The sequence below is a fragment of the Trachemys scripta genome, chromosome 4 (genome assembly GCF_013100865.1).
Source record: "Trachemys scripta elegans isolate TJP31775 chromosome 4, CAS_Tse_1.0, whole genome shotgun sequence".
Classification (NCBI taxonomy): Eukaryota; Metazoa; Chordata; order Testudines; family Emydidae; genus Trachemys; species Trachemys scripta.
The window spans coordinates 70,768,567-70,787,935 of NC_048301.1; the positions used below are offsets into that span (position 1 = coordinate 70,768,567).

A 19,369-nucleotide genomic window follows, 5' to 3' on the forward strand; every position below is an offset into this window, starting at 1 on the left:
CCGTGCAGGGGAAGATGAAGTCCTAGTCCTGCCGCTGGAGTCCAGTGCATGGTAGGAGCCCCTGGCTATGGCATCCCCAGCCCTCTCTCTCCCCCTCCCCTACAATAGCTAGATTTCATGGAGGAGATCTTATTTTGTCTGTGAATTAGGTAGGGCCCATACATGAAGGAGTAAATAACACTTCCTTATTCACTTTCTCCACAACATTCATAATTTTGTAGACCTCTATCATATCCCTTCTTGGTTATGTCTTTTCCAAGATAAATAGTCCCAGTATTTTTAATCTCTTCTCATATGGAAGCTGTTCCATACACTTAATCAATTTTATTGCCCTTCTCTGTACATTTTCCAATTCTCATGTCTTTTTTGAGATGGGGTGACCAGAACGGCACACAGTATTCAAGATGTGGGCGTACCAAGGATTTATATAGCAGCATTATGATCTTTTCTGTCTTATCTATCCCTTTTGTCATGGTTCCTAACATTATCTTTTTTTGATTGTCGCCACACACTGAGTGTATGTTTTTCGAGAAGTGTCCACAGTGATGCTAAGTTCTCTTTCTTGGGTGGTAACAGCTAAGTTAGATCTCATCATTTTGTATGTATAATTGGGATTATGTTTTCTAATGTGCATTACTTTGCATTTATCAACAGTAAATTTCATCTGCCATTTTGTTCCCCATGCACCCAATTTTGTGAGATCCCATTGTAACTCTTTGCAGTCTGCTTTGGACTTAACTATCTTGAGTAATTTTGTATCATCTGCAAACTTTGCCACCTCCCTATTTACCCCTTTTTCCAGATCATTTATGAATATGTTGAACAGTATTGGTCCCAGTACTGATCTCTAGGGGACACCACTATTTACCTCTCTCCATTTGGAAAACTGACCATTTATTCCTGCCGTTTGTTTCCTGTTTTTTAACCAGTTACTAATCCACGAGAGGACCTTCCCTCTTATCCCATGATTAGGTACTTTGCTTAAGAGCCTTTGGTGAGGCACCTTGTCAAAAGCTTTCAGAAAGTCCTAGTACACTGCATCCTCTGGATCACCCTTCTCCACTTGTTTGTTGACCCCCTCAAAGAATTTTAATAGCTTTCTAAAGGGAAATCATGCCTCACCCCAAAACCATGTTGACTCTTCCCCAACAAATCGTATTCATCTATGTGTCTGATAATTCTGTTCTTTACTGTAGTTTCAACCAATTTGCCTGGTATTGAAGTTAGGGTTACTGGTCTGTAATTGACAGGATCACCTCTGGAGCCTTTTTTAAAAAATGGTGTCACATTAGCTATCCTCAAATCATCTGGTACAGAAGCTGATTTAAATTATAGGTTATGTACTACAGTTAGTAGTTTTCCAAGATGGCCACCTGGTCAGCTTTCATACCTTTGCAAAATTTTACAGGCTAGATGTTCAGGTATCAATGGATGCTGCTTTTGGTAGGAGGGTGCTCCGTTCTGTAGTCTTCTAGTAGTAGAGAAGGAATTTAGAACGCTGCATATGGTTCTGTTTGAATGCTCTCTGAAGGCAAATTGTTATAAAAATCTTGCTTTCCCTATAATTTAAACATCCCTAGCTTGTATATAGTACACCTTCCGTAAACCTTTTTCTCCTAAATGCAAAGTAATGCACACTGGAAAACATAATCCCAGCTATACATATAAAATATCATTGTGGATAGTTCTCTGAAAACATCCACTCAATGTGCAGCGGCAGTCAAAAAAGTGAATCATTAAGATTGGAATGGATAGATAAGACAGAAAATATATTGCGTCCATATAAATCCACGGTACACCCAGATCTTGAATACTATGTGCAGACTTGGTCACCCCTTCTCAAAAAGGTTGGAAAAGGTTCAGTAAAGCAACAAAAATGATTAGGGGTATGGAGCGGTTGCCATATGAGGAAAGATTAATAAGACTGGGACTTTTCAGCTTGGAAAAGAGATGACTAAGGGGGTGGGATATGATGGAGGTCTATAAAATCATGACTGGTGTGGAGAAAGTAATTAAGGAAGTGTTAGTTACTCCTCATAACACAAGAACTAGGGGTCACCATGTAAAAGTAAAAGGCAGCAGGTTTAAAACAAAAGGAAGTCTTTTTTCACACAACGCACAGTCAGTCTGTGGAACTCCTTGCCAGAGGATGTTGTGGAGGCCAAGACTATAACAGAGTTGAAAAAAGAGCTAGCTAAATTCATGGAGGATAGGTCCATCAATGGCTATTAGCCAGGATGGGCAGGGATAGTGTCCCTAGCCTCTGTTTGCCAGAAGCTGGGAATGGGCTACAGGGAATGGATCACTTAATGATTACCTGTTCTGTTTATTCCCTCTGGGGCATCTGGCATTGGCCGCTATCGGAAGATAGGATATTGGGCTAGCTGGACCTTTGGTCTGACCTAGAATGGCCGTTCTTATGTTCCTTATTATAGTCCACCCAAAAACTCATTTCTGTTGTTACTAATGAGAACTTAATTTTTTTTAATAAAGCTAATTTAAATCATCAAGGCATGCATTTGTCTTAATGAGGAACCATGTTCTCTTGTAATAGTGCCCTTTTTCCTTTCCCCTTCCCTCTTTGTCGTATCTATAAATCTCATTACCTGTTTCATGTGTTTAGGTTGTAAATTGTTGGGCTCTGTACGAACACAGAGTAGTAAGAACTGTCTACTTCTCTGTGTTTGTACAATGCCTAGCACAATGGGGCCTCATTCTTGGTTGGTCCTTAAGTTCGATTATAATAAACATGATTAATAATTAAAAAAAAGCTCTTCAGAGAAAGGTCTTGTTTATTTCTCTTTCTTATTTCTTTCTCTGAAGCACAAAGTGCAGTTTTGACTGCTCAATAATAATTAACTGTAGTGATACATGAACAAAGAGAAGATAATTAAAATGAATTGGGGCTCCTTAAATGAGAATTTCCTGATTCTCATGGGCTGGATTCTCATATATTACTTTGCAGTGGGAATTTCCTTTTGCATTAGATGTCATAAGTGCCTTCCTTTGAATCACCTGACATTTGATCATCAGAGGCAGGATCTAGACAGGGTTCTGTGTCTTCCACATTTATGTTTGCCACAAAATTCATCCTCTGGTGCAGAATTGTGCTTCAGAATTCACGTTTTTAAAACGTTGGCCTGGTCCTGCACCACTAATGTTAATGTGAGTTTTACTCTTGATTTCAATAGGAGCAGACTCTATATGGTAGCCCTTGTTGTGGAAAAAAACCCTTGAAAATGTGGCTAGTATGTAATTGATGCAGAGTTACCCTCTGAAGTTTGCAGACAGTCTGAAGCAATAACTGTATAAGAGATGTGAAATACCCCATTCACCTTAATGGAGTTTTACCTCCGAAACGGAAAGAGGAGTTTAAACGTCAGTGTTGTTTCTTATTTTATTACTGATTGTTTATCAGAAATATCCAGCTGATGTGCTTATCTCAGTTCCAGACTGGCTCCCATGTCTCCTTTGATGCTAAAATTTCAGTTGCCCCTTATTTATCTGCCAAAAGTCAAATTTTGTCCCTAATAACTTCTGAAGTATGAGTACAAAAATCTGCAGCATACTGAAATTGGAAAATACGAGTCAGTATAAAATAAATTTAATTTAATATACAAATAACTGAGGCTGTTGTATTGATTATACTATTTTAATATTTAATAAAAAACATACACTTTAAAATATAAATGAAACTGCCATAGAATTTGCAGTCTGCCACACCAGAATCCAGGGATCAGGCCCCAGAACTTATATTATGCTTTCTGTGGAGCATATGGGGCCTTGGATATAGAATTAGATTGCTGCTGTCTTTCCATGCCAGAATTCTTGTTATCCTAAAACAAGGGCTTGCATGTTAAGCTGGGTCAGGTATTTTTTTCCTTTTGTAAAAAGAATATGAAAAATTACATTGAGAATGTTAACTGTTAAAGATTTAAGCTGTAGTAATCTAGTAGGGAGATCAGGACTTCTAACATGTTTCTGTTTATATCAACCAGTGGGAAAGTTTGTATTAGCCAGTTTAGGAAAGTATCAAAAAAAGCCAGATCAAAATTATTGCTGTAAATCAATTTGAAGACAGTCTGAGTAGGTAATTGGGCAGGTGCTTCTGGAAGCAGCTGTGAAGGCATCACCTGTGCAGATCAGACAGCAGCTCAGGAATGTGGATAGATTTAAGGATTTTCTGAACATTAAGGTTCCCCCTTAGGTCAGACTTGGTGCTGTCAGGATTTTGTTGGATATGGGTACTGGAAATTTGTTTAACTGAAATGGACTCTGTCAAACCTTACTTAAAGCAAAGTTCATAGTGTGCCACTTCCCCCTCTCTCCCCCCCCCCCCCCCCCCCCTTGGCACTTAGTTCTGTTTCTTCTCCAGCACAGTCCCACGGTGAATGAATGTGTGAGAAGAAACTTGTCTCAGCAGTGACCCCTTTCATCGACCATGTATGGGTAAAGCTGTTCAACTCCCTGCTCCTCCCTCTGAGAAAGCTGAGCAGAATGTGTTCTGCTGAAGCTGTCATTCCACTTTCTGCTTTCTATATTTGTACAGCAACAGCACATTAGCTAGCTAGGCGGTGTGGCTGGTCTTGTGCACGCACGGCATTTGCTGATCAGAATTGTGAGCCAGAGCTTGCAGTCTCTGTCCTTGCATGCATCCGTCCATCTGTCTGTGTTTCTGGGGAGGACTGATTTCCACATGAAAGGTGATCTGTTTGTGGGGCTTTTCTTGTAAGTTACAATCCATGGAAGTTGTGAATCTAGGACTGGGAGTGGAGATGGGTATGCAGTTCCCTTGCTGGGAAAAAGCGCAGTGGCGGGTAATCACACTAGAACAGCAATGCTGCAAGCTCCAAAAAGAGGGCTGCTCCTCTCTGGGGGGCTTTGATGGCCCTGCCTGCCTTGGGAACTGGTATTATACTCTGCCCCAGAAGAGCTGCTCTCACTCTGACTGCGCTGAGGATTAGTGAAAGGTAGATACTCTATCTGACAAGCTGCATGATTTCTTTGCCACTTGTGGTTAACCAGGATTAATAAGGGGATAGACCCTGCCCCGCCTTTTTTGGTTTGAGGCGGTGAGTGCAGGTTGAAGGTGATGTTGGAGGTTGGGCCTTCATGGAATACCTTATTAGGAAGTGCTAGAAACTTAACTCTTCTTTCTGACTGCGCATTTGTGTGAACCTCACACTAAGACTCTATTTACACTAGGGACATTTTAAAAAATTGTCTTACCTTTAATACAAGTTCAGCTGAACTGAGGTTACAGATGTTTAGCCTCGTGTAAACAGGCTCCCAGCTTCAGACGCTGTTGTAACCACAGTGTTGATAGGACTTACTCTGAGCAGGGTTAATGAAATGGTGCTGAAAACAGTGGTGGCAACTGCACCAACCATTAGCACTGGTGTGATCTTTTGAAAATTTTTCCTCAGGATAGACGAGGCTCAAGGTCTTGATGCTGACCACTTAAAGCTCCTGCTCACTTCAGCTGGAGCTATGGATGTTCTGCACCTCTGGAAATCAGGCCATAAATCTCTGGGATTTTGATTACTAAAGCTTTCTGCTGATTCATTTGTGGAAAGTAAAAGGAGAGGTGTTCGCTCCAATCTTCCTTGAGTGCTCTAGGGACCTGGTCTGAGTTGACTTCTTTCCTAGTGTTGCAGTATCCCCAGCATGTTTCAAATATTTGAAATGTTTGTAACTAGTAGGGTCTGACCCGTCAACTCCCAGAGGAAACAAGCAGGTTATGGGGCTGAATGGGGGCCTCAAGTCTCCACAGGTGTGTCTGTAGACATATTTGGGATCAGAAGAGAAGAAGTTGATAGATCTGTGTGACAGAGGGACTTCTCACTCTAGGACTGTCTACTCAACAAGTGGCTGTTTGTTGTGTGGCTGATTTCTGATTGTTGTTGGTTGTGTAATGTAGACACATGCTGACAGTTGTTCCTCCTTCATCTGGTAGTCCTGTGACATTCACTGCGTATGTGGCTTCTGGAGTTTCAAACCCTCCTCCTTGCAAGCCCGTGCGGAATACCAAAGATACTGCCACATCCTCTGTGTTCTCTGCCTCTCCTCATTCCTGCCTGTCCATTCTGTGTCCCCCTACAGGCAAACCCTCCTCTATGTTCCTACTTGAAAATATACTGTAAGATTGAGTAGTCCTAAGGGAAAAGGCCCACAGATCCATGTTATACCCATAAAAAAGGTTGTTTCGTGTCCTTTTTATAGGGACTTGCACACCAAAGCAGGATTGGAAGTCGGGGGAATCTAACCTACTCTAGCATTCTTTAAAATAATTCTTTTAAAAGTTCTAGGAGACAGCTTATTTCTGATTTTATTCTGGCTACTGTTATCCTCCTAAAATTAAGGAACTCCTATTTTTCCCTGCATACTAATAAAAAGAGTAATAGTAAACAACAATGTATCGGATTGATGGGAAGTGTGTTGGGGTACTGCAGAGATGGGAGTTAGGTCCAGTTTTATTAAATAGCTTCATTAATGATTTAGAAGGGGAGGTAGACAACGTGTTAATATAATTCACAATTGTTGCTGAACTACAGTTACAGATGACGCATACCAGAAAGACAAAGGTAGGTTAAATATGAGCAGGAAAATAATTAGATTCAAGATGGAGGATGCAAGATTAATCCAACACACAGAAATGAAGGCTGCAAGGATTCAGATGAGAAAATATTAAATTAACTAAATAGGTACAGGTTGGCCAAGGGTGGGATCCTGATTGCTTGTAAATTTTAAAAAGAGAGCCCAGGGACAATGAGGAATTGTCCAAGAGGTATAACTAGGAATAGTGGAATGAAACTGAGCAAAGGGTAACAAAAAGATGAACATCAGGGATAGCACTCTGACAGTGAGGTTTATTATAGTGTGCAATATTCCCTCTAGGGAAATAGTGGAAGCCTCACCACTTGGGATGTTTTAAAACTAAACAGGGTAAATTCAGGGAGAATGGACTGTAGATAATATAGCTCTGAACGCTGATATTCTTAGCTTATTTCTGTCATTACTTTTCCACCCTCTTCAGTCTTTCTGTGGTGTGGTGTGTAGTTGCTTTGTCCTCACCCACAACCACTTCAGATTTGGGGACAACTTATACCTTCAAGTCAGTGGCACTACTATGGGTACCCGCATGGCCCCACAGTATGCCAACATTTTTATGGCTGACTTAGAACGCTTCCTCAGCTCTCGTCCCCTAGTGCCCCTCCTCTACTTGCGCTACGTTGATGACCTCTTCATCATATGGATCCACGGAAAGGAGGCCCTTGAAGAATTCCACCTGGACTTCAACAATTTCCACCCCACCATCAACCTCAGCCTGGACCAGTCCACACAAGAGATCCACTTCCTGGACACTACAGTGCAAATAAGTGATGGTCACATAAACACCACCCTATACCGGAAACCTACTGACCGCTATACGTACCTACATGCCTCCAGCTTCCATCCAAGACACATCACACGATCCATTGTCTACAGCCAAGCCCTAAGATACAACCGAATTTGCTCCAACCCCTCAGACAGAGACAAACACCTACAAGATCTTTATCAAGCATTCGTAAAACTACAATACCCACCTGGGGAAGTGAGGAAACAGATTGACAGAGCAAGACGGGTACCCAGAAATAACCTACTACAGGACAGGCCCAACAAGGACAATAACAGAACACCACTGGCCATCACATACAGCCCCCAGCTAAAACCTCTCCAGCGCATTATCCACGATCTACAACCTATCCTGGAAAATGATCCTTCATTCTCACAGACCTTGGGAGGCAGGCCAGTCCTCGCTTACAAACAACCCCTCAACTTGAAGCAAATACTCACCAGCAACTACACACCACACCACAGAAACACCAACCAAGGAACCAATCCATGTAGCAAACCTCGTTGCCTACTCTGTCCCCATATCTACTCTGGCAACACCATCAGAGGACCCAGCCACATCAGCCACACCATCCAGGGCTCATTCACCTGCACATCCACTAATGTTATATATGCCATCATGTGCCAGCAATGCCCCTTTGCCATGTACATTGGCCAAACGGGACAGTCCCTCCGCAAAAGAATAAATGGACACAAATCAGACATCAGGAATGGTAACATACATAAGCCAGTAAGTGAACACTTCAATCTCCCTGGTCATTCTATTACAGATTTAAAAGTCACTATCATTGAACAAAAAAACTTCAGAAACAGACTTCAAAGAGAAACAGCAGAACTAAAATTCATTTGCAAATTTAACACCATTAATCTGGGCTTGAATAGGGACTGGGAGTGGCTGGCTCATTACAGAAGCAGCTTTTCCTCTCCTGGAATTGGCACCTCCTCATCCATTATTGGGAGTGGACTACATCCACCCTGATTGAATTGGCCCTGTCAACACTGGTTCTCCACTTGCAAAGTAACTCCCTGCTCTCCATGTGTCAGTATATAATGCCTGCATCTGTAACTTTCACTCTATGTATCCGAAGAAGTGAGATTTTTACCCACAAAAGCTTATGCCCAAATAAATCTGTTAGTCTTTAAGGTGCCACCAGACTCCTTGTTGTTTTTGTAGGTAACTACAGTAAACAGTCATCCCCCTCCATGAATGTCTTGACTCAGGTGATGGACTCAGACCCAGCACAACAGGGAAATCTGGCAGGGTCTTAGAGAATCATGAAGAGAATGTAAAAGGGTCCTGACACAGCTGTCAGTGAACATTAATCACCGCAAGAAAGCTTGACTAGAGGGGATGTTTGCCAGGCCCGGGGCGGGCCATGGGTGTTGTTTGTGGATGAAAGGCAGCTTAAATCAACAAAGACAGAAATGTTTTTTTTCCTCCATACTCAGTAGATGACTTTCAAGTGACTTTCTTGCCAAATCACATTTCTTCAAACAAGACAAAGTCTGTGTTGGGGGTGACGCTAAAACCAAGGTGATTCTGGGTGAAATGTAGCATTTAGCATTTGTATGTGTTACATCCTCCCACACCCTTAATCTTTTTTTCCTCTGTTTGGATTGCAAATTCTTGGGCCATAGGTCTTCTATGTTTTGTACAGTGCTTAGTGCACATTTTAGACATTCTATAAATAAATAATTGTTGAGTGAGAGGAAAAAATATAGAAAAACAGGAGTGCTAAGAAGCCCATGGGGAAAAATTACAGTTTAATAACATGAAAAAATCCTCCTTTGATGAGATTTAAGTTTTAATTTACAATGTCACCTGAAAGTAAGAACAGGCGTTCTCATGGCATTGTTGTAGCCGGCATCACAAGATATTTACGTGCCAGATACACTAAAGATTCATATGTCCCGTCAGGCTTCAACCACCATTCCAGAGGATGTGTCCATGCTGATGACGGGTTCTGCTCAATAACAATCCAAAGAGGTGCAGACCGATGCACATTCATTTTCATTATCTTCGTCAGATGCCACCAGCAGAAGGTTGGTTTTCTTTTTTGGTGGTTCGGGTTCTGTAGTTTCTGCGTCGGAGTGTTGCTCTTTTAACTCTTCTGAAAGTATGTTGCATACCTCATCCCTCTCAGATTTTGGAAGGCACTTCAGATTCTTAAACCTTGGGTTGAGTGCTGTAGCTATCTTTAGAAATCTCACATTGGTACCTTCTTTGCATTTTGCCAAATCTGCAGTGAAAGTGTTCTTAAAATGAACAACATGTGCTGAGTCATCATCCGAGACTGCTATAACATGAAATATATGGCAGAATGAGAGAGCAGGAGACATACGGTTCTCCCCTAAGGAGTTCAGTCATAAATTTAATTAACTAATTTTTTTTAGCGAGTATCATCAGCATGGAAGCACGTCCTCTGGAATGGTGGCTGAAGCATGAGGGGGTATATGAATGTTTAGCATATCTGGCATGTAAATACCTTGCAATGCCAGCTACAAAGGTCCAGTTCTCACTTTCAGGTGACATTGTAAATAATAAGCGGGCAGCATTATCTCCCGTAAATGTAAACAAACTTGTTTGTCTGAGTGCTTGGCTGAACAAGAAGTAGGACTGAGTGGACTTGTAAAACTTTAGAGCCTACATTGTTTTCTTTTTGAGTGCAGTTATGTAACAAAAAAATCTACCTTTGTAAGTTGCACTTTCATGATAATGAGCTTGCACTATGGTACTTGTATGAAGTGAATTGAAAAATACTATTTCTTTTGTTTATCATTTTTACAGTGCAAATATTTGTCATAAAGTGAGCACTGTACACTTTGTATTCTGTGTTGTAATTAAAATCAATATATTTGAAAATGTAGAAAACATCCAAAATATTTAATAAATTGCAATTGGTATTCTGTTGTATAACAGTGCGATTTAAAAGTGTGATTAATCGCAATGAATTTTTTTGAGTTAATCGTGTGAGTTAACTGTGATTAATCGACAGCCCTAATTTATACTGGTTTAACTATAAAGCAACAGAGGGTCCTGTGGCACCTTTGAGACTAACAGAAGAAGTTAACTTCTGTTAGTCTCAAAGGTGCCACAGGACCCTCTGTTGCTTTTTACAGATTCAGACTAACATGGCTACCCCTCTGATACTTGGTTTAACTAAGAATATTTGGGCCCCTAACAGATATCTATCTAAATTAGAGTTTGTGGTCCTGTTTTAACTCAAGTTAATTGATTGCCAATTAGTTAGTTAGCCAATATGATTATAAATGCTAATCTAGACTATTAATAAACATTTGTTACTGGAACAAACAGAAATCAATTAAGTTAAATATAAACCTCTAGTGAGGAAGGGTAGCTGCAGTAAATGGGCAGGGGTACACTCACTGGGCAGGGAATATCTTCTGTAGGCACGCCAGTGTGTTAACATGACTCAAGCCATGTCTGCTCTCTGGGGACGATAGCAGTGTAGCTGTGATGCTGTAGCTATGGCAGCATTACTCTGTAGTGTAGACAGCCTACACCGAGGAAAGGAGTTTTTCCATTGGTGTAGGAACACCACCTCCCTGAGTGACAACAGCTCTGTTGATGGAACATTCTTCTGTCGACATATCTGTATCTAAACTTGTGGCTAGATCAGCATAGCTATGTCACCCAGGGGTATGGCCTTTGAGTAAGCTAGCTATATCAAACTAAATTTTAACTGTAGACCAGGCCTGAGAATTTGGAAAATGTGACTAGTGTGCCACTTGGAGGTATTGATAAAGCAGCTGTTCTTAAATCCATGTTCTGGGGGCCAAGGCCCTGAGCCACTCCTTTCAGTAGTAGCAGCAATCCTATCTAACTGATGTCCCATTAGAGGCAACAGTTTGTTCATCAGCAGTCATATATTTTCTCACTCCTGCATTCTTGCATGAAATATGCAGTGATATAGTCTTCATTCCTCTTCATGGGAAAGGTGGACAGTAATAGAATTCCCCCACATACTCAATAGGGGAGGCTGGAAACAGAATCTAAGGGGAGGCTGGAAACAGAATCTACACCCAAATGCACACCCTTCAGGGGGAAGGCAGCAGCAGAATTTTTCTCTTTGCAAAAAGAGATGTGGTGAAATATATCCCTGTGGTGATGCTATTTATTTGACAGTGAAGCTTAAGAAAAAAACACGAGTCACAGGGATCTAGATAACAAAGAATCCTGGAATCTGAGCACTGTGACAAATGTAGACTTTATCTAAACTGGGAATTTCAGACACCAGACACCTGTTTAACTGCACTGGTCCAAACCCCTTGTATAGATACAGTAAACCACTGTAAGGGTCTTGTCTACACATAGAGCTATTCAAGGATGGCTATTCCAGAAAAATATTTGGAAAAAGAGTGCCTTTTTCTGAATTAGCTTAATCCACGTTGGAATTCTGGAATAAAAGTGTCCACACATGGAAGTTATTCCAGAATAGCTATTCTGCCTTAAATTCACACTCTGCCTTATTCTGGAATAATTTCCATGTGTAGACAAGCCCTTAGTCACAATTTGTACCTGTGTAGTTCACCACTGCTTGAAACCACAGTAAACTGCACAGGTGCAAGTTGCAGCTTATGTTTTCCTGTCTCTAATAGGTGTTTTTACCCATGCAGCTATAACAGTGGTTGGCCACCAAAGACTGATAATGGGATAAATTTTCAGTGAACACAAAACCTTTCCCTGCCAGTTGTACAGAATTTGGTACCCCATGCACACTTGAATAGAGGAGTGGCACCTGCCAGGAGCAGTGCATTACCAGAATATAGGAAGATGAGTTCTAGTTTCCTTTGAGAAGGGAGAGAGTTGTAAGGCCTATCTGATGCATAAACTTACATAAAATAGACTGTATAGTTAGGTTCTAAATGTGGTTAAAACAAGCCATAGACATTTTTTTTTATCAAATGACAAATGCTTCCTGGATGAATATTCCGCAGGCCTCTCAGAGGTGGTTGTATCAGATTTGTTACTTACTCTTGGAGCCTTCACTGTTCTACATACCTGAATAGTACAAAGAGAACATTTTCCTCAGTGGTGCCCACATGCGTCATGGATTCCCCTGGCTAGTGGCAGTGTTTGTAACTTACACAAAATGTTAAGACTGATACTCAAGAGGTGACATGCTTATATCTGACATGAGAAGAGACATATCTGAAACCTTTGAGAAGTTATATCATCATGTCCTGCAACATTTGTAAGCACAAGTTGCTTATTTCAGGCCTTACTAAAACTGAGTAGCACAAACTTATACCTTTGGGCTCATTACACTTCTGCGGGGCTTATAAATGTCTGTCAGCTCTGGGTTAAAAAACAAAACAAAAAAGGTTGCCAGTAGGGAGCTGAGACTTTTGGGGAATAATATATATTTAAGTTTACTTCAATAAAAGAAAAGAGGGGTCAGGGTCAGACAAATATTTTGTCTGAGCCACAAGTAGAAACTCCATAACCCAGGATGTAATTTGTAGTTTTTAATTAATATTTATAAAATTTTCTGATAAGTTCTGTGTAATGCTTCTGTTCTAAGCCCAATAGTGAGCTATGTGTAATGTTCTCGAAAAGATAAAAATTTGATGCACAATTTTGGAGTTATTTGTGGAACCCTTCAAATTTTCCTGATCTTCAGACTTTTTGTTTTTTCAAACTCCTGAGTTCCAGTGAGATTATTCTTGTTTGTTGTATTGATTTATATCATTAGACCTTGCTTCGGGGGCTGTATTCAGCTTGAAGCACAATATTTTATAAAAATATTTGAACAAATTGGGAAGAATTTAGAAGAGCAACACATTTTTAAAGAAAAAACCTATAAGGAAAGGTTACAAGAACTAGGAATGTTCATTCTGGAGAAGAGAATGACTGTAGATGTGATAAATGTCTCTGAATATGAAAAAGCATGTTAGAAAGAGGATCAGGATCAATTATCCTCACTAATTAAAGAGAAAAGAACAAGAGGTTATGAGGCTTGACCTGTAGTAGGGAAAATATAACCGCTCTTAAGACAGCCTTGCAAAATTCTGCTTACTCCCAGATGGGAAGGATTTTGGTATTTTTTGTTAAGGTGAGTCAAATACTATATATTTCACTGCTATAATGGTAAAGGATACCTGGGTAGGTAAACTTTCTGGACAGTTTTACTAGGCAGTCATAAGAACAGTTTAGTAAGGCTATGTCTAAACTGGGAAAAGGGGTGGTGTTGTTTTTTTGTTTTTTTTTTAAATGTGTTAACTAACACCTAGTTGTAGACAGGACAATTTGTATTTTAATTAATTTTAGTTGGTGGTATGGGTCAATCCTTGAGCCTCTCAAGAGATAAATGCCCTACATTCACAGTACTTCTCTCCCTCCTCAATAAATTTAAACCTGAACAAAAGATCCTTGTGTTGTGCTTCCATTAAAACACAAGGAAGGCCTATCACAAATGCCTCTAAATCCTGTTAGTAACGAGGCAGTTGTCCCTACAACTCCCTGATAGCTAGAGGGGCAGACACTGCAACAAGAGAAATCCTGTGCCCTTAAGAAGAGAATCATGATCTCGTCTCATTAAACACAAGTAAATGACTATTGCTGAGATCTCTCTGTGTTCTTTGTCTGCTTATTTACTGAAAGTGTAAAAGAATCATTTTCCTTGCTATGCTGTTGATTCTGTGTGTTCCAATCCAGAGTTTTTCCATGGCACTACTTGGTATTAGCGTTCCCATCTGCAGGTTCATGGGCATACTATACTGCCCCCACTGCCAACGCAGTATAATAAGGGACTACAGGATTGTCTGTAGTGCTGATAGCAGCTCTACTCGTTCTGTTTTGGGAACCAGAAGACAAACCACCTCAATATCACTAGGAAGCTTCCATAACAGTGAAGCAATTCCTATTCCACAGGCCTGTGTTTTTAGTTCTCTTTCACACACCCTTCTATTTGTTCTCCGCAGTTCTGAAAAGGTGCAAACATTTTCTGTAAAAGATATCTAAAAAGGGATGGTGAGTACCTCATGCTGACTTTTATTATTAGAAATTCACTTTACGCTACGTCTGTGTAGGGTGACTGCAGCTTACTTGATGATTCATGGTATCTTTGCTTGTAGCTCCAGAGCACCGAGTGTCTATTTTTATTCTTGTCTTTTAGAGTGAAGACTGCACCTTCTAGAGGGAGGAGCATAGCTACAGGTATGAACCAAATACAGGTCCCCTCTCAGTTGCTTATTGGCCCTTTCTCTTAGATGCCTTTTTAGAGCAAGGTTTCTATTGGCTTCAGAAAGTGAGTGTTCATTTTCCCTTACAAAGAGCAGTGCCCCCTGAACCTTAGGCTTTTGGCAATTTGCTGTGTGCGTTGCTGTGATGGGAGCGGGCAGAGCCAACTTGTTTAGGACTGTGAGTATTGAGAGCAGCAACTTTCTGCGCAGCTTGGGGTTTAATGACCTTAGAGAAATAACTGGTAAGAAGGAAAATGTTGCTGCTTTATAATATGCAGATCTGTTGAGATTTGTTCTATTCCTTGTCAAATTTGTGAAGCCCTGAAACTGATCCTCTAGTAAAACAAACTTCCCTTTTTGACAAATTGGGTGAGAATGAATGGTCATGGGGATGTGATACAGTCTGAAGACTGAATGAAGCCAAACCTGAATAGTTTTACAGAGAGTAAATCCTTCCACTGTGGCTCCAGCTACGTAAATGTCTAAGGCTGGTTTACACTAGGAACTTACAACAATATAGCTACATTTCTAAGGAGTGTGAAAAATGCACACCCCTGCAAGATGTAGCTATATCAACCTAATCCCCAGTGTAGACAGCTATAAGTAGACAGAAGAGTTCTTCCATTGACCTAGATACCACCTCTCAGGGAGGCTGATTACCTACAGTGACAGGAGAACCCCTTCTGCCAGTGTAGGTAGTGTCAGCACTGAAGTGCTACAACAGCTCAGCTGTGCCACTGTAGTGTTTTAAGTGTAGACATACCCTAAGGCCAAATGAGAGATGCAGCCCATCTCTGGGGCCATTTTACCTCTGCCTTGTGATATATTAAGTAATATTAATGTCCTGGAAGTGTTGTATTCATTGCCATTCTGGTGAATCACCTCTGGTACAGTGGAAATGGTTCAGATGTGCTCTCTTTTCTAAATGAACAAGATTTCTGTCTAACTCTTTGATAGGAATGTAGAATAACACCCCATATCATCCTCACCCCACACACAGTTATAGAAATGCTGTCAGCAGCTTTGCCAGGGCTTTGAATTCCAGCACTGCAGGAGGTATATGTTTAGCAACTATGGCTCTTTTCCCATCCCTCACCCCTGCATTCCATTTTTCTAGAAGAAAAAGTACACCATCTCAGTGCAGGATTGGAAATACAGCATAACTTCAGAGTTATGAACTGACCGGTCACACACCTCATTTGTAACCGGAAGTACGCAAGCAGGCAACAGCAGAGACACTCTTCCTCCCCCTCCCCAATTTTTTTTAAATGCAAATATAGAACTGTGTTAAATATAAACTACTAAAAAGGGAAAGTTTAAAAAAATTAGACATGGTAAGGAAACTTTCTGAGCTTGTTTCATTAAATTAAGATGGTTAAAAGCAGCATTTTTCTTCTGCATAGTAAAATTTTAAAGCTGTATTAAGTTAATGTTCAGTTGTAAGCTTTTGAAAGAATAACCATAATGTTTTTTCAGTTACGAACATTTCACAATTACAAACAACCTCCATTCCCAAGGTGTTCGTAACTGAGGTTCTACTGTACTTGTATCCGTCTGGTGGAGGGGATGATGTGGTCTCTTAATATGCCTGCTTGAGCTGTGAGTGCTGAGGACACAGTAGACCAATGGTTCTCAAATTTGTTTGATCGTGCCCCCGTTCCTTATGTCTGTAGTAGTTTCTGCCTCCTTCCTTGCCCTTCTCCCACTCCCTCATCACTCAAGTACACCTCTACCCCGATATAACACGAATTCGGATATAACATGGTAAAGCAGCGCTCTGGGGGGGAACTGTGCGCTCCGGTGGATCAAAGCAAGTTTGATATAACGTGGTTTCACCTATAACGTGGTAAGATTTTTTTGGCTCCCGAGGACAGCGTTATATCGGGGTAGAGGTGTACATTTACGGATATATGTGGCTGTGGTGCTTCACTTGAATCAGTTTTGGCTTCTGTGTTTTTTCACTTGAGTTGTTTTTTTTTCTGTTCCACGAATGAACCAACCATCCATTGTAATGAGAGCAAAAGCAAAACTGTGTTTGTGGTCCATGTTTACAATTAAATGTGCAAACAGATTAATGTACAGATGGCAATGACTTTGTATAATGCTATGCAAACTTAAAAGAAATCTGTTGAAATGCACAGTGCCCTCAAGAGCCAAATGCACAGTGCCATCTGAGGACCTGAGGTTCTCTGGAGAAATCAGCTTTGCTAGTTATTTATTGCTGTGGGTAAAATGTGCACGGTAAGTTTTATTTCCTAAAGCTTCTTATGCTCCACCCAGAATACGTTCTGTGCCCCTCCCCTGAGGGTTTTGACCCCCAGTTTGAGAACCTCTGCACTAGATATTCCTCCTCATGGTGTCCGGGAAATAAGGTAGTATTGGATCTATGCCATTTCCAAAACTGGAGGTACATTAAATAGGTTAATTGCACAAACCTGACTTCCTGTCATTTACCAAAGTAGATTAATTTTTTTTTAAAGTGTTGAGGTCCACAGAGGCAATACAATAAGTACTTCATCCTGCTTGCAGGCACAACCAGACCTGAAGTCACTGGTGACAAGGTAATGCCATTGCCCCCTGAGGTTTTTTTCTGCCTTCCCAGTGGCTAGCAGCACTGCAAGGCTTTTCTGGGGGAAATTCCAGACTTGATTTTAGATTTCTGACTAACAGTTTGGCTTAATATTCCCAGCTGTGTCCTAGGGCTGCATTTGCCTTTTGGGAAGATATTTCCCCCTCAGCTGTGCTTCCCCTGGTGCAGTGTTTGCAGCAGCTGGTGCCTCTGCAGGCTTCAGGGAGAGAATTAGGCCAAGAAGAGCCAGAGTCAAAAGACAGGCTCTTTGTCACCTGCTTCATTCCCTTATTGAGTGTTGGGTGGGAGAGCTCTGTGGGCAGAGTGCAATTCCTCCCATCAGCCCGGTCTGGGTGAAGTTGCCGTGGTACCCTTTCCCCAGGCAAGATTTGGAAAACTGTCTCTGGGGCAAGCATCTCTCACCCCTCCCCCTCCCCCTTCCCCCCCACACACTATAAGGGGGGTGACGCTAGAAGGGCAGTGCGCCAGGTGGAGAATCCCACCTATGTCCCTATAGCCCACATCAGCAGCCACACTTCTGATTGTGGCGCTCAGCCATCTCCTCCTCCTTTGCCTTCCCTCAGGCTCTGGACACAGCATGGATGACAAAGCAAACATCAGAGATTACAGTAGCTGTTAGAAAGGTAGTGGGGAAAGAAGCTAGGTCTAACAGCCCTCCCAAGGGATGCTTACTGATATCCCAGGCTGGAGAGGCAGATCAGTGAAGAAAAGACCAGGCCATGAACATGTACTGATTTGCGCGCGCGCACACACACACACACACACACACACTAATAATAGTGATTTCTTTCTTTTTATATAATACATATAAAAAACTAAACAACAACAAAGTATAAACTCTTTCAGCAGAGTACTGTGAAATTAGGTTTAGGATTTCTGTAGCTGTCCTAATCAAGCTGGAGCTGTATATCCCTCCTCAGGCTCCCTGGAAAGATGTAGTAAATGAATGGGGGTTTCCTGCCACACCAGAAAGACTGGGAAAGTATCAGGCTGTCATCATCAGCTCCTGCTGTGGGTAGCCATGCCCTAATTATTGGACTTTCATTCCCAGCTGCTAATATGGGGCACCACACCCTAATGTTCGGGGTTATTGTTCCCAGCTTCTGTTGTCTCATCATCACTACTCTTCTCCCCTTCCCTTTCCCCCACCCCACCCCGGCTGCTAGCAATGGAGTGATGAGAGGGAGAAAAGCCCAGATATGGAAGAACAAGCAGGCAGTAAAGAGCCTCTTGCCCCACCATCTGTTTTTTTTTTCTAGCCCCACTGGTTTCTATCCTGTAAGGCCAGAAGGTTTATTGGTGTGCACCAGTCTAAATTCAATGTGGTGTCCCTACTGAAAGTAAATGTGGCTATATTCTGTAGTGGTCATGGACTCAGTGTTTCCAGCTGAGGGAGATTTTTACATAGAGTGGCCTTCTCACTAAACAGGTCCTACACAGTCAGCATAGTCCAGGCGGCATCACCTCAGCCCCCTCCTTTGGGCATGGAAACTTATTGGTGGCATCAGACTAGCCTACAAGAAAATCACAGATTGTTATCTATCACCCTCAATGCCTCTGAATGCTTTCATAAGCAATGCTAACATGGGTGAACAGTATTGCAAACAGGGTCCCTCTTAACTTACAAATCCATGGCCTTAAGAGCATCTTCTTGATAAAGATAGTGTAAATCAAATCTGTTTCATGCAGTTATATGGGGCTTTGGTCCTCAGGAACAGATGCTCAGGCAAATCAGTTCCCGGCTATCTTAGTGATACAGTGTGAAACTATGGGAAGCTGAGGCTATTCAGAGTTGTCAGAAAAGTGGACTTATAGTCCTTGTTTCTGCCAGACGCTATAGAAAGGAATAAGTTGAAACAGTCCCTGAAATACATTAGGAAAAATTGTCACTTTACATTTTGGTAGCTAGAGCAAGTGCAGATTGTGAGGTCGGTAGCTGCTGTCAGTTGCCTCAGAACTATCCACATGACTCCTTGTCAGCCTCATCTGGGTTAGGTGCTCAGTTGATGCCAGGCTCTTTCCATTTGGGAGCAAATGTAGCTTTCGTCGGGATGAAGTTATTAGATATTGCCCAGACGGGGTACTTAGTAGAGCTGGGCAAGAATCACAGGAACAGCTTTATTCCATTTCCAGTCTCAAGTAACCCCTGGAAAGGTCACGACATAAATTAAACTATCA

General features: G+C 41.5%; 1 protein-coding gene across 5 annotated transcripts in view; it reads left to right on the forward strand.

The window, feature by feature from the left end:
* CELF1 (CUGBP Elav-like family member 1) overlaps window positions 1-19,369 on the forward strand; it is a 91,760-nt gene that overhangs the window by 13,723 nt on the left and 58,668 nt on the right. Inside the window, exon 2 of one of the 5 annotated variants that reach the window (XM_034769424.1) lies at window positions 14,535-14,575. The exons of the other annotated variants lie outside the window; for them this stretch is intronic. The gene's annotated coding sequence lies outside the window, so the exon portion shown is untranslated. The remainder of the gene's footprint in view (window positions 1-14,534; window positions 14,576-19,369) is intronic. 5 annotated transcript variants of the gene reach the window in all.